The sequence below is a fragment of the Coenobita brevimanus genome, chromosome 27 (assembly GCF_032717465.1).
Source record: "Coenobita brevimanus isolate Jiangsu-jjx chromosome 27, ASM3271746v2, whole genome shotgun sequence".
In the NCBI taxonomy this organism is placed as follows: domain Eukaryota; kingdom Metazoa; phylum Arthropoda; class Malacostraca; order Decapoda; family Coenobitidae; genus Coenobita; species Coenobita brevimanus.
In genome coordinates, this window is record NC_136980.1 from 34673160 (window position 1) to 34687801 (window position 14642).

General features: G+C 41.4%; 1 non-coding gene and 1 pseudogene across 1 annotated transcript; both read left to right on the plus strand.

Moving 5' to 3' along the window:
* The window catches only part of LOC145394536 (26S proteasome non-ATPase regulatory subunit 13-like), a 111685-nt pseudogene that overhangs the window by 20317 nt on the left and 76726 nt on the right, over positions 1-14642 (plus strand).
* LOC145394589 (5S ribosomal RNA) lies at positions 10911-11029 on the plus strand. Its single transcript, XR_013896447.1, has one exon. It is a non-coding gene; the product is annotated as a 5S ribosomal RNA (ribosomal RNA).

The following is a 14642-nucleotide window of genomic DNA, read 5'->3' on the forward strand; positions in this document are numbered from 1 at the left end:
CGGTTTTCCACGCCTCTGGAACTTCTCCTGAACTTAAAGAGTCATTAAATAACGTTAAAAGTGGCTGACATAATTCTTCTTTGAGAGGGTTAAGAATCGCCGGGGCTGAACAAAACCGCGTGACAATAGCAAGAGTAAATAAATATGCAAGATGTCACCAGGGTATTACATTTTTTAATACGAGGAAAAATAAAGGAGAATAAAGTATGAAGTTCTCCCTTTCAAGAAAAGTTCAAGAAAGGAAGCGTAAGTCAGGATGCGGTGATATCTGCAAAGCCCGAGCACTACGTTCAAAAGACTGCAGGAAAATAGTCCCAGAGTTGACCTGTTGTGTAAATGAAGGGCTGGGAATATCGGTTTATCTCTCGTGCTTGAGAGCTAGAGAAGGCGTGAGACTGGAAAGTTGGATTGGTATTGTGTGCCTTCCGTAATGGGCGCAGAGGGGAGGCAGAAACTAAGAAGAGTAGTGACCATTGAAATAACTGTAAAGAGAGAGAGAGAGAGAGAGAGAGAGAGAGATTGCGACTGAAGGGGGTCGTGCGAGGACAGGAAATAATAGACAAAAAAGCCATGATTCCACCCTGTTTAGAAGTGCTGTATATCGTCAGTCTCCCCAGACATGACACCTGGACCCGTATTCTATCTATCTATCTATCTATAGCCCGACGCCCTAATCCCGCAAAGGGTGGCCGTAAACAAAACGCCTCCAAGTCGCTCTGTCACCCACCATTTGACTACCCTCCCCCCAACTCACCCTCCCCTCCCTCATATACCTCTCAACTCCATCCCTCCACCTCATCCTCGGTCTACCTCTCCCTCTCCCTCCCTCCACCTCACCTACATACACCCTCTTAGTCAGTCTTTCATTCTCCATTCTCTTCACATGTCCAAATCACCTCAGTGTATTTCTCCTAATCTTCTCAACCACATCCACATCCACCCCACAACGTTCCTTCACTTCTTCATTCGTCAACCTGTCCCTCCACGTCACTCCACATGCTCCTCTCAAGTAACTCATTTCCACTGCTCTCACTCTTGACTTGTTCCCCTCTTGCAAGGTCCATGCCTCGCTTCCATACGTCAGGGTAGGGATCACAATACTATCATGCAGTGACTTCTTAACTTCCATACTCACCTCCCTATTTCTCATCACTGCTTTCAGTGTACCAACAACTTTCCTTCCCTGCTGTGCCCTTTCACGCACTTCATCCCTCAAAGTTCCATCCTTACTCATCACACTCCCCAAGTACTTGAATGCACTCACATTCTCCATATCCTCACCATCCAACCTCACTGCACACTCTGTGACTTCATTCCTCTCAAACACCATAACTTTACTTTTGTTTACATTAACTTTCAGATTCCTCCTCCTACACACTGTCCCAAATTCATTCACCAAACCTTGCAACTCCAATTCATCTTCACTCAACAGTACTGTATCATCAGCAAACAGCAACACCGGAAGCTTCCAAATCTCGCCCTCATTCATTAGAGCCACCCCCACATCCACTGCCCTACCCTGCACCTCCTTTACAACCCCATCCATGTATATATTAAACAGCCATGGAGACATCGCACAACCCTGTTTCAGTCCCACATTGAGATCAAAGAAATCACTCAGCTCACCATCCACTCGCACCGTAACCCCAGCTCCCTCGTACATACTCTTCACAGCACTCAACAATTTCCCCTCCACTCCATATATTCTTAATACCTTCCACATACCTTCCCTATCTATTCTGTCATAAGCTTTCTCCAAGTCCATGAAGGCAGCATACACTTTCCTTCCCTTCTCTAGATACTTCTCCACTAAACATCTTAGAACAAATATCTGATCTACACACCCTTTTCCCTTCCTAAATCCCCCTTGTTCTTCTCCAACTAGCTCCTCTGTCATATGCCTAACCCTATCAATGAGTATTCTACCATATATTTTACCAGTCACACTAAGTAGGCAAATACCTACTTCTCTCTCTCCTTTTCCTTTGTATAAAGGAACAATTATACCTGATTTCCAGTCCTCTGGAACCCTTCCCTCCTCCCAAGCCAATCTACACAACTTCCATATCCACTCCACAACAATCTCACCCCCATACCTAAGCTTCGGGTAATTAGTCTCCGTAACACCTCTTCCTTAGCGATTTATTGTCGGATACGGCTGGCTAATATCGTTTTGTACGTTATTTACGAAGAGTATGGCCATATTAGAAGGATATATGAAAGGCAGAAGAGAACAGCAAGATGTAATAAGCAAAATAAATAACTTAGGAAGAGGTGTTAGGGAGCTACATCGAACGAATAAAGCCTCTCTGCAAAATACTCAACTGTGCAAGGTTAAAGAAAGCACGATTTCAGGTCAGCAAGTTCCACCTTTAAGAAGCTGATTTTGCAAGAGTAGTAATGTGATCTAAGAAGCATTACGAGAAAATGGTACACCGAGGAACTGATTTTGCATGAGAAGTAATGTGATCTGGTAACACACACACACACACACACACACACACACACACACACACACACACACAAAGAGAGAGGGGTGGGAAGAGAGAGAGGTTGATGAAAGTTTCAATATACAGCCATTTAGTTGTTAAGGTCACAGGTGGTGTGTTGCCTTGGCTAATGTGTCCACGCACGCACACACGCTCTTACACATGCACGTACAAGCGCACGAATACATAACAGTATACATTTACATACACACTCACTCACACGTCTTCACATATTTGAGACACAAAGTGCATCAGTGTAACATGTTGGCTTTTTTAAACAGTGCATAACATTAAAAAACTACAATGCCGGTTAAACCCATGACTTTTTTTTTTTTTTTTTTTCCTTTAGACGATTTGCTTAATTTGGGAAAGATCTCGTGCTGAGGAGGTTAAGCAGTCTTCTGTAAACTTTCCAGCAGCATGACGCTTGTGTATTTACTCCCTTTTCTCCTGACGATATGCTCCCTGAAGGAGTTAAGCAAAGCAAGAAATATTATCATTCGCTACAGCTGCTGACTTGATATTCAGCTACTCGTAAGGAACGCTTTCTCAGAGTGAAGGGTTCCAGGGCTGACTCCATGAACCTCGTCAGCGCAATAATGAGTGTATTTGATTCACACTACCACCAGACGATTTTATTTATCTTAATTAATGCATTTTCTAGAGAAGGGGTTAGAAGAAATCACCATTGACCTTTTCAGCATAAAAATGCCCCTTTTCTTTCCGTCTTGTATTCCCTAGATAGTTTTATTCGTCATACTAATTGCCTCTCGCAGTGAAGAGCTAAGTAACTGAACATATCCAGACTTCATACCACACAGTAATATATACTGATAATAACTCTTGGGATAAATGGAATTATCCGGCGGTTGCAAGAATTACATTTGCATCATCTTATAGAATGAATTTACTTGGCCCTACCACCTTCACTTGTAGGATGCCTCGTGGACGCTGAATAAAGCAGCTTGGTAGTAGCAAGAAAAAATTATAGATATCTTACAAACAGGGTTAATACCTTCATCCCGAGGAAGTCTTTTTCTCAGTTGAACAAAATCGTCTAAAGTTCGCCTGAATAAAATACTAAAGTGCGTGTGCCATTATAACATCAAAAGAGGTAAACTAGTAGGCCTATTTATTTTTTTTTTCCTCCAGACTGCTACGGTTTTTCTGGGCTTAAACTAAATCCCCTGGCCTTAGGCTGATGATAATACCCATGTGCGTTGTGAGTAGGGAAAGGGTTAAGGGTCTCGATGCCCGTCACCTTAGAAGGCTCTCTGCCCCCTCCCCCCACTTTTTTTCTTTTTTTTTTACAAGTATGTTTATTCATACGGCTGGAAGGACAGTAGTCTCATGTAAAAATATTTAGATTATCATATGCAAATAAATATGGGTACGTATGAGGTGTTAGAAGCCTCCCAAGCCGACGAGAATTGGCCGAAGGAGTCGTGGTAGAGGGCAGGGCAGAATGGGTTAGGGTAGATTATATTAGGTTAGGGTGAGATATAATTTTAGATGATGTATAGCTGGGTTCAGAGAGTCGCGATGCAGGTTAGGTAAGGTCATGGAAGAAGGGTAGGTTATGGTTTTAATTTGGCCAAGGAGTCACTGTACAGGTTAGCTTAGGTTAGGAAAGAAGGGTAAGTTATAATTTTAATGATATAAAGCCCAAAGAGTCGGTATACAAGTTAGGGTAGGTCAGGGAAGAAGGGTAGGTTATGGTTTTAAATGATGTGAAGCCCAAGGAGTCGATATACAGGTTAGGTTAGGTTGGGGTAAGTTAGGGAAGAGAAAATCATAATTATAGATGATGCGAATAGATGGAGCGAAAACTTGGGCCGTGGGGTGGGCCGGTGTGGGAGGAGTTTGAGGAAGAGTTGTGTAAATTTTGCTTATGATTTTGTGTTAGCTAAGAAGTTACATTAATTATTTACATTATTTATTTATTTATAGGTTGGACGTTGGTAATGGTGTGAGTGGCTGTGGTGGCAAATGTGGTGGTGGTGTAACTGGTGTTTATGGTGAAGGTGATGGTGATGATGGTGGTGAGCCGTTGTGATGGCACAGGTGATGATGGTGATGGTGTAACTGTTTATGGTGTAGGTGGTGATGGTGGTGAGTCGTTGTTATGGTATTGATGGTGGTGGGGATGGTGGTATGAGTCGTTGTGATGGTGTAGGTGGTGATGGTGATGGTGTAACTGTTTATGGTGTAGGTGGTGATGGTGGTGAGTCGTTGTTATGGTATAGGTGGTGGTGGGGATGGTGGTATGAGTCGTTGTGATGGTGTAGGTGGTGATGGTGATGGTGTAACTGTTTATGGTGTAGGTGGTGATGGTGGTGAGTCGTTGTTATGGTATAGGTGGTGGTGGGGATGGTGATATGAGTCGTTGTGATGGTGTAGGTGGTGGTAGTGTAACTCTTTGTGGTGTAGGTGGTGGTGGTGATGATGGTATACGTCGTTATGATGGCATAAGTTGTGGTGGTGGTGATGGTGTGAGAAGTGTTTATGATTTAACTGGTGATGGGGATAGTGGCGTGAATACTGAAAGTGGTGTCGATGGTGGTGGGTTGGTGATGGAAGATTGGGTGGCTGTCATGCTGGTGGCCCCGCGGTGGTGGTGTTGATCACGGAAAATTATTAAGCTCTCATATCATTACCTCGAAGCCTCCTTGTCTGATGGTCTCCGAGCAATCTCCACAGCCTCGAGTAAGATGGCAGTCAGGTATGAAAGACGCGGTAAGTATAAGTTATCAGGTAAATAGATGGTGATCGAGTTCAGTACATCCCTTGTTGATCAGTGAACCAAGAAACCCTGTTGTTTTGGATATCCCTTTCGGTTAAGCTGTGTTCTAAACCTTCCCAAAGGACGCGAAGATTACTGGGTCTAGTTCGATTAGGTCGCTTACATCCCTGTGTTTTGCGGGGAGATGAATGTAGTATACTTGTTTTCGCCTGACTAAGATCCTGACCCCTTTAGGGTAATGGCCAAGTGTAGTTACACTAGAGGGTGGTAGCAGTAGTAGTAGTAGTAGTAGTAGTAGTAAAGTAACTTCGGTCTGTGTGACCGAACTGAGCTATCAACCGCAGGTAAGCAATCGCCTCTGCAGAGCCGTCTCGTCCAGTGAATCGATGTTTTCATGCGGTAGACAGCGCCTTGCCACAATGAGGCGCGGGGAATAGCGTGGAGGCTTTGTTCCTGGATGGACACCGCATTTGAGACTCTTCATGCAGTTAGCAAGGACACCACAGTAGGCTTCGCATTACCCTCCACATTGGAGGAGTGATTATACGTGTAACCAGTGAAACTCATTTCTGCCCTATAACTAAGGCTCATCGAATTTCAGGTAACCACTACTTGGTTTTCGAATTGTGGGAGCGGCTCTGTTCTGTGAGATGAAAACAAACCGACAACAGCCAGATAAACTCTGGGATGACTTGAGGCGCCCTTAAGTTGAATGGCAGCGTCTGGTGACGACATGAATCAGATGGTTTAGAATTCTGTCACCATCAGAGGGTTGACACCTAAACTACAATGATGCCCTTTTCTTTTTTTTTTCATTAACTTTTCCGGCTGCCTTCAGGTTATATCACACTGCTTAGGAGAGACTTTTCGAACTGAAGTGTTAGATACAACCTTCATTAACATTTTCACAATTAGGAGGGTTTTAGAGCAGAATAAAATTGTCAGCAGGTGAGAAAAAAGGTTAATTATTAAGTAAATCAATGAAAAGACGCACACACAAGGTTTTACTTTGGGTAACATTGTTCAGCTTAGGAGGGATTTCTTGACCTGGAGAGGATAGATACAGCCTTCATAAACTTCATCGCTACGAGGGGGAGCTTCAGAGCTGAATTTAATCGTCTAGTAGCAACAAGAACTACGTATAATAAATAACTGAAGCGTTGAAGTAATTATGCAATAAACATATAAGTGAATAAAAATATAAGCAAGCAGATATTGTGTACAGCTAATGGCTGAGGGCTGTTGCTATCCGGAAATTCCTTTCGAGTTGCCGACTTTCACTTTCTTTAACCTGAACGAGGCCAGGAGGTGTGTGGTGTGTGGGCAAGGTTAGTGAGTCGGACATTACTATCTGGAGGTAGGTAGGCTGTCTTGTCCTTAAGCCCATCTTCTTGAATAACTTCCTTAAACCAATTAAAATCTTTCACCTTAACTTCTAGATTTTCGTTTTAATTGTTTTTATTGTGTTTATATATTTTTTATATATGTATTTACTTGTTTATTTTACTTATTATATTTAGGAGGTTTAATTGCCGTAGCTCAGTGACAGTAAAAAAAAAAAAAAATCCTTTCCATAGCAATTTTTTATGATTCGCTTTATATTTTAGTGTTTATCTCTGGTTATAGCTCAACTTTCTACTTGGAGAGACGGAAGTTTTAGGCCAGGTTAATGTGAAAAGACTGAAACTGTGCATTGCTCAAGTAGCTTTTATATATTTATTTTTTTCGGCGCTTTCTCGAACGTATTTAACTCTTGCATCACACTGAATCAGACACTGGCATCCTGAATCTCTCTCTCTCTCTCTCTCTCTCTCTGTGGGGGGGGGGGGCTTTAACTTTACCTCGTTTCAGGGCTGGTACAGACTGCATATCTCTTTTACAGCAGCCAGCAGCAGTAAATGAAAACACATGTGGACTGAAAAATATTAACAGTCGTAATCACCAAGTCCAATATTTACACGTCATTATGTGTCAAAGAGGAACAGAAAAATTATATCCCATTTTCTTTGATATTGTTGCATAGCCTCTTTTCTTGCTTGTTTTGTCTTCCATATCTTAGTGTTTTTCGTTACATTCCTTTACGTTGTTCTCCCTTGTTTTCTGTTCTGTTTCCTTGCCTCTTGTTTTATGTTGCATTGTCTTACCCTGTTCGTTCCCGTTTTGTGTTCCAGTTCCTTGTTTTGTGTTCCATTGCCTTGCTTTGTGTTCGTTTCCTTGTTCTTCCTAGCTATGCGATCCATTCCGTTGTGTTCAGAGTTCATGTTCTTTTTTGTTTGCGTGTTCCAGGACTGAATTAAAAGACAATCATTATCAAAGAAATCCAAGAAGAGAGGGCAGTGGTCTTATCCCCCCCCACCTCCTGTTTTCACCAGCCGCAATAGCGATGCCGGTATTGTTTTCGGTTTGTCTGTCTCTCTGTGTGTCTGTGTGTCAGCACGATAACTTCGCAACCGCTCAAGATATCACAAAATTTTACAGGAATGTAGTAGGGATGAAAATCTCCTACGAGTTCAAAATTGGTGAAAGTAGCTCAAAGTCAAGGTCACATTCCGAGCCGCGCTATACTGTACTGTATATGTATCGGGTGGCGGCTGATGTGATTCCCTCCTTGGGGGGCCTCTATAGTAGCCGCAGCGAGAAATGAACGCTGTGGTGGGGCAGGCGGGATGACCGGGGATTCCCCCACTGTAGCCATATCCACATGTCACCGACCATAGAGGTAGGATGTCACCGACCATTGGCCACCGCTGCAGCCCCGCTCCATGATCCTTACCCTGTGTCTCTGGCTTTCTCTTTCTCTCTCGGTTTCTATATAAACTGGTGTATTACCAAAACTAATTATGAAATTATTATGACTTTTGTTCCACACCACCACTGAGGTAAAAATCAAGGAGAGTTTTCTGTATAAAGGTTTCCCCCCCCTTTTCTGAGGGCAGGTCTGTTCTGGCGAGTGTATAATTATAGGTCAGGCGGAGGTATCGGCAAGGCCGCACTCCCTTGCTCATATGCCACATTTAGGAGGGGGGGGAACCTTTATACAGAAAACTCTCCTTGATTTTTACCTCATTGGTGGTGTGGAACAAAAGTAATAATAATTTCATAATTAGTTTCGGAAATACACCACTTTATATAGAAACCGAGAGAGAAAGAGAAAGCCAGAGACACAGGGTAAGGATCATGGAGCGGGGCTGCAGCGGTGGCCGATGGTCGGTGACATGTGGATATGGCTACAGTGGAGGAATCCCCGGTCATCCCGGCTGCCCCACCACAGCGTTCATTTCTCGCTGCGGCTACTATAGTTGTATCTGTGTTTCCCATAATTCATCAGAACTTTCGTACCTCTCCCTTTATTTATCCTCTGTTCCCTGCTCTATTCATTCTCTCTACCCTTCACTTTATTAATTCTCCATACCCTTCCCTTTATTCATTCGCTGCCATGCCTTTTATTCATTCTCACCACCCCTCCCTTTATTCATTCTCTCAACCCTTTCCTTTATTCATTCTCTCAACCCTTCCCATTTTTCAATCTCTCTACCCTTCCTTTTATTCATTCTCTGTACCCTTTCCTTTATTCATTCACTCTACCCTTCATTTATTCATTCTCTCTGTTCCCCCTTTTTTATAATGACTTATTATATTGTGTCTGAAGCCAAACAATTTTATAGAGATTAGGGTAATAAGCCTGTGTGTTTTTGTCAGGTTACCGATGGTCAGGAGTGGAAAAATAGCCCCATTGAACAACGTCATTTCGTCTTATTATTATTAGTAGTAGTAGTAGTATTGTTGTTGTTGTTGTTATTGTTGTTGTTACTGTTTAAATTATTATTATTATTATTCTCAGGACGGTTTCTTTTCAGCTTAAGAGATACTTTTGAACTGGAGGGGGTTCGATAAAGCCTTCCATAACATACTTCTTTCCAGAGGCGAATACTAAATGGATTATTTTCTCGATACTGATTTAGGACGCTGTTTTAAAAAGTTGATTGAATAAAAAAGAATAATTTTAGTTGGCAGAGTTGGCATATTTATTTAAGCGCAAAAAGATTTAATTATGTATCAGGTAGACTGGACAGGTAGAAAGAGACGGTGATCAGTGCAGAGGAGAGAGAGAGAGAGATTGTATTACGTGTTGTTTTTGTTTGAGGTAGATAGACGAGTGAGTCTGTAATATAAAGTTACAGACATTAAGGTACTGTCTAAGGCCCGGCTTTAATATAAATTGTATTGGCTTAGAGTCTGATCAATGTAGTTAAGGAATTACAGGAATCTGTTAACTCGATAACAAAGCAGAAAGCTCATTACCACCCTCACGTCCGTCTGGAAGTGTCATACAGGAATATATGTAGGGGTAAAAAAAAAATGCAGGACTGTAATGCATGAACCTAAACAAAAGTGACAAGAATGATATGTGTGTGTTGTTGTATGTATGTAGCAGCTGGCTTACACACACCATGACCTGATGTGGGCGACGAGGTCTACTATACACGTTCAGATTCTCTTGTATGGTTCATGGCGAGCAACTGATCTGCTGGTTTGAGGAACACCACCTGCTGTCACTGAAGTTACCTACTGTACCTTTACTCGGTACCTCATGTCTCGATAGTAACCCCCCCCCCCCATTTTTTCGGGGGAGAAAATGTAACGTTGTACCGTACTTTGATGGAGTGGCTGTGTTGGTGAGTAAAGGCGTTTCTATACGCTTTGTAAGTAACGTAGTCTTAAGTTGAGGGAATCGGGAGAGGGTGCGAACTTTTGGAAACACATTAGTTGACATACTTCTATGCCCCGTTAAATGTCAGCCCCTGAGTGAGATCGAAAACAGACGGTAAGGATGGGTAGACGGACACGTTATCTGCACGGTCACTGGAGGGTCGTACAGGAACAGTAGACATAGTAGTAGAATAAAGCTCACTCCAGCTTGAAACTAAGATTACTATAGTCGATTTGTTTTCACCTGACAGAGCTCCGTAACCCCTTCTCAACGTAGGTCATGGCCAGATGTTGTCAAATTGGAGGGTTGCATTGACTAGTAACCAAGGAGACTCATTCCTACCTCATTATTAAGGCTTATCGAATTTCAAGCAACCACAGCGTAATGGGACGATATCAGGCTGGACACATGCTACAAGCAGAGTGTCCCAAGGTTCAGTTTTGTGCCCTGTGTTGTTTATAATTTATGTTGATGAAACTGACGATGGCTTATGTTGTAAAGTATCAATATTTGCTGATGATACAAAAATTAGTAACAGAGCAGATACCCCAGAACAAAGACTCATGATTCAAAAGGATCCTGATAAACTGTTCACTTGGGCTCAAACATGACAAATGGATTTTAATACTGACAAATGCAAAGTCCTAAACATCGGAAGAAAAGATGAAAACTTCAGGTACTGTATGAATAATACACGACCAGCACATGTACACCAGCCTAAATGGCTGACTTGGTAAGCTGCTGTACTCACACAGTTGCAAGCGCTGGTTCGAATCCTCGCACTATCGATATTAGTGGTCTTCCTTAAACTGCGTATGGTCAGCTGGAGGTATCAAGTTCGTATCCAAGACAGTAGATTTTTAAGGCAGGAGGCGGCATAAACAAGGTGGAGCGGCCTTGGACTCTACTACAGGTGTACTGAGTTCAAACCTTCACCCTTCACTCGAAGCTTCTCCTCTTCATTTATGCCAACGGCCATACCACGTTGAGTACACCGCTTCCCGTCCGATCAGCGAAGTTAAGCAACGTTGGGTCTGGTTAGTACTTGGATGGGTGACCGCCTGGGAACACCAGATGCTGTTGGCATCCCTACGTGTCATGTTGGGTTGGTGAAGGATTAGTGCCCCTCCCTGTAAAACAATTAACTCTAAGCCCTTGGCCACCCCGGTTGGGATACATGGCGTCTGGCAATGAATGAATGAAAATTTTAAAAGATTAAAACCAAGTCATCAGTGCACTGAAGCAATAAAGAAAGCTAACAAACTAGTTTAATTTATATACAGAGCGTTCGAATTCAAATAAGAGAGTATCATCCTTACCTTGTACAGTCGGCCTAAGAAGTGACGGCGGAGTATCCATAAGTTTTCAGTCAGCGATAGTGCACATACTCTTCCTTATATCTTCATGAGGTGAAACCTAATACGTAAAATTGTTACAAAAAAAAAATAAATCAATGCCAAAGTACCAGTATATTTCAAAATTGTAGGAAGCAGTTAGCTAGTTACGATAATAGGAGATCCTAAACGGAACTAATTGAAATTTCACAACTATCGCTCAGGGACAGTCAGGAATAATTTGTGGAGTTCAAGTCTAGTATGGTAACAGGCAATAATTTTTTAGTAGCGTAAGACTGAACGAAAGGGAGCTTCAATAAACAATTAAAATTGATAATTATTATTTATAAAAATAATTCCCGTTACAATACTAGGGATTAATTTAAAGTCATTATTTCCGTTTCCAATGTCTCCATGGACGACGACAGAAAGCGGGAAGGCGGCGCAAGCCAGTAAGCTATTTTAAATGTTTCGATCAACACCCACGAAAGGAGATAACATTTACTCATTGATATGAAGTTATTACACTGCCTTTGGCCAGTTTGCCATTAAGAAAAATCTCTGGATTATTTAATATAAGCCAGAGGGCTATCGGTGAAGGAAGTATAAATAAAAGAACCTCGAAATTTGCCTAGAGTCGGAGCTCCTTGGAGAATGCTAACTTCTGTCACAGTCTGATATCCTCAGTGCAAAATCGATTACCAAGACTAATAAAATGCAGAGGTTCATAAACAAATAACTGAGTTCAAAACTTCCAAATCAGCATTTTCTGTTCAGCAGGACATTACAGTTTATTTAAAAAGACAGATGTTAAGATTAAAAGACGGAGTAAAAAGTGCGTGCTTTTGCATTGCACGGGTTTATGAACTCATGTTTTGGTCCTGTTTATTGCCTAGTGTAAGAGAAAAAGGCAGAATCTGTCATACCTCCTTACAAGTAAAAATAATTTTGCATCAGTTGGGAATAAAGTTGCTAATTATAATTATTATCGGCGAGAGAAAGACGGAATAAAAGGCAGTATGGTCTTGCTGCTACCGCAGGTAGGGCATCATTACGAATAATAATTTCATTGTTATGGCATCCTTATTGTTGCTGTATCATCACCATAGCATTTGAAAATGAGGCAGTGTATTGCAGTCACAAGAATTTTCCTTAACTGGTCTTCAAAACTAGAGCATCTGTATTTGAAATCCTGGGAAACAAATCAGGAACACGGAGTTATAGGCCTACTGCCGGCCACGCGCGGAATAATACATTTCACATTCATTCAGATCGGGAAAGGTAACTATAAGTGTTAACTTCTAATATATCACTGCCTTCTGTTATTCATTTTAATTCTTAGCGTGATTTAATATATATTTTATTTGATATGACGTGATGAAGGCATTGAATGTTTACCTTACATTCACTGATTCATTGAACGTATGGCAGTGCAGAGTGACCAAAGCAATCTGAAACTCTGCCATCACTTCTTGGGGCGACTGTACAATTCCTTAATGCGTCTGCATCTGGAGTATTAAGTTTAGTTTTGGTCACCATATTGCAAGAAATATTTAGAAAAACTGGAGAGATTGCAGGCTAGAGTGACCAAAATGATACCTAGAATGAGAAGCGAAACACACAAGGAACATTTAGGAGCTGAAGCTGTTTGACCTATGAAAGTGCAAAATAGGAGGGAATTTAATTCAAGTATGCAGAATTTTTAAAGGACATAACAGGTTGGTGGTTAATGAGCACTTCACAGAAGACTGCTCTGATCACACTAATGGTAACAGATATGAAATTATTGTCAAAGGTTTTCCGTTCAAATGAAGCAAAACCCTTTTCCCTTCTACAGTGTTGTAAACATATGGAACAAGTAGCTTTGGAAAGTGGTAGATAGCAGTGCAGTAAAAACACGTACAAGTCGCACAGATAAGTATCGAACTTTAAATTCCCAACTTATCACATTCTTGCCTGAATAATACGAAAACTGTAAGTTGTTTTCCTCACTCAGATTACGGTAAATACATCATCATCACTATAGTTTGATATTACTGTCACTTTTCCCGTACAGTTTAAGGTGATGTACAACAGTTTCACCTTTCAGTCCTTCCTATGAAATATCCATGACAGTTTTTCCATGTTGCATGATGGCCCGTCCCATTTTTCTTGGTTTCGGCTGGAAGGTTTATTTGGTCGGGGGGGGGGAGGATAGAGCCATTTTGCTTTCCAGTCTTTTCTTCACATAGAATTCGATATAGTCATAGCATTCTCTCATTAAACAGTCTTGAGTGGACCGCTGGGTCTGTTGCTGTTTGCTTTCCTTTGCACTCAGGCCGAGTGGCCTAGTTCCGTCCAGTATAAACGAGCATACTATATTCGTGCTTTTTTTTTTTTTTTTTATAATATTTACACAGTATTAGTGCACCAGCTCTACTCATATTCTTATTTATCCAAGGAGTAACTTAAACTGTGCAGTCACTGTCGAGGAATTAATGGTTTAAACTGCTGACATCGGTTACGCTCAAGGATTTTATCAAGGGCATAATCGTCTGTGAATGCATAATATATATGAAGCCACTTAGAGGGAGGAGGGGATCAGTGTTGACATTCAAGTGTCAGCAGGTGTACAGTAAGTAGTTTAGATAATGGCCAACACTAACAAATGCTTCCATACTCACGTTTTGAGTATATCTGTGAGGATGATTTTTGTTCCTTTACAAAAAGGACCCGTTTTTTTTTTTTTTTTTTTACATAAATCTCGCTGCCACTTCATTATTTAATTAAAATTTGAGGAGTCGACTTTGTAGTGAGCGATTAATGAAGTCTGATCCCACGTGCTAATACTTCATAAAATACTATTATTCTGATAGTGTTTATGATGAAGCTGTCGGCTATATGCTTAGACCTTAACTCTTTCAGTGCAATGTATTGTTTTCGTATTGTACTCACACAACAAACAGACTGTCGTATTGTGTTAGAAAAGACTTATCGAAATGAAGGCGTCAGATGTATAGCCGTCACAAACCCTCTATTTATGATCGGGTTCTGAGATGAGTAAAATCGTCTTGTAGAAGCGGGAATCATGCAAGACGTCAGCTGCTTCACTGGGTACAGTCAGGAAGGGAAAGGACAAGCCTCCAATTTTCGATGGGCATTGATGGAAGCCGTTTGGTTTTAAGATTCAGACTGCCTGCATCCCAAATTACAGAAGTTAAGGAATATTACATGACGAATTTATTCATCTGAGAAGTTGCCCCCCTCTCACCAACCCTTCAAAGGCTACATATAATTCTTTGATTTCGATGTTTCTTTAAAGCTGAATGAAAGACTTTGAAGGTGGCAAGAAATTAATAAATGTTTCATCTGAGTGAAGGGTTAAG